The sequence below is a fragment of the Nanorana parkeri genome, unplaced genomic scaffold (genome assembly GCF_000935625.1).
Source record: "Nanorana parkeri isolate BGI_ZX_2015 unplaced genomic scaffold, ASM93562v1 scaffold174, whole genome shotgun sequence".
NCBI lineage: Eukaryota > Metazoa > Chordata > Amphibia > Anura > Dicroglossidae > Nanorana > Nanorana parkeri.
In genome coordinates, this window is record NW_017306442.1 from 1,217,666 (window position 1) to 1,219,071 (window position 1,406).

A 1,406-nucleotide genomic window follows, 5' to 3' on the forward strand; every position below is an offset into this window, starting at 1 on the left:
GGGGCCCTTTGCCTCCTCTGCAAAGACATCTAGGGATTGTTAAAACCACACTGACCTGCGGTGTGTATGTGGTGCGCGGTGCGTGCGCGCACATGGGCATAAAACCACTTCCTTGTAAGCTTGTTGAGTATGAGGAAGTTGGGAAAGTTGGTAACCACTTTTTTTTAATGTTGAGGTTAATATGGAAAGTATAGAAAGTTCTGGTGAGCTCATATTTTGTGTTTCGTGTAATTCTATAGAAAATAGAGAGTTGTAGATTTAAAGCAGAACTCCGGCCTTCCCTTCAGTCTTACACAGTTGTGCCGGCTCCTCTCCTGGACTGAAGTTACTTCCTCTGATGTCACTGCACACTGTGAGCTGTTGGCATGGTGCTGTGATGCTTACAGGAAGGTATGTATGGCACCCTGCTGGTCCCTCATACCAGCCGTAATCTGCCTGCATCGAAGCACAGGGACCCAATGATGATGTCACTGGGTCTGAATTATTATTATTATTATACAGGATTTATATAGCGCCAACAGTTTGCGCAGAGCTTTACAATATAAGGAAGACGTTACAATTAAAATACAATTCAAGACAAGATGGTAAAGAGGGCCCTGCCCCCGAGGGCTTCCAATCTAAAACAAGGTTTGTAAACAAGATGGAATGGTTTTATTTAATATTATTATTATTAGCATGTTAATGAAAGGGGAGGAACCTGGGAAGGCAAAATATCAGCAGGTTAAAATTCAGCTGTCAATCACAAGGTAGGCAGACCTGATGGGGAACTAGTCTCTCAGATTCCCTATTAGTGTCTGCCCACCCACAGCAAATCTCTTTGGCTGCTCATGCACAGGCACAGTGGTCCTGAGGACTTTGTGCTGGATATTCCAGCCTCAGTGCCGGCCTCTGGTTTCTAACTGGTACATGAATCTGATATTTGTTATGTGGCGAAGTGTCTATGACATTCCTTATGATTTCCACGGCTGGACTTTAGCTGCTTCTGAACTCTGCAGTCTGAATAAGCCCTTGCAATTTTTCTCATACAAGGGAGCCAGAGCCTGAGTAGAAAAGCTTCTCCCTGGCCAGCATGCTACAGAGAAGGACCCTTGCTCTCTGTGTAGAAGCAGTGATCTCTCTGCTGAGGTCCAACACACTCTGCTGAGTCTGACCAATAGCTCCATGATCAAGAAAGGTCATGCTCCTTGCTGATTGGAGAGCGCTGGCTCTAATTCATAATGGACTTCTTCAGAGGCCACTACTTCCACACAGAGCGCAATGGTCTAACACAGCGTTTCTCAGCCTGTTTTTAGTCACAGCACCCTTTTAAAAATATGCAAAATCTCGCGGCACCCCTTTCTAAAATCATAGGCCCACACAAGCACATACATTGGGTTCCCCCTTCACATGACCGTCCCCCTTCACAT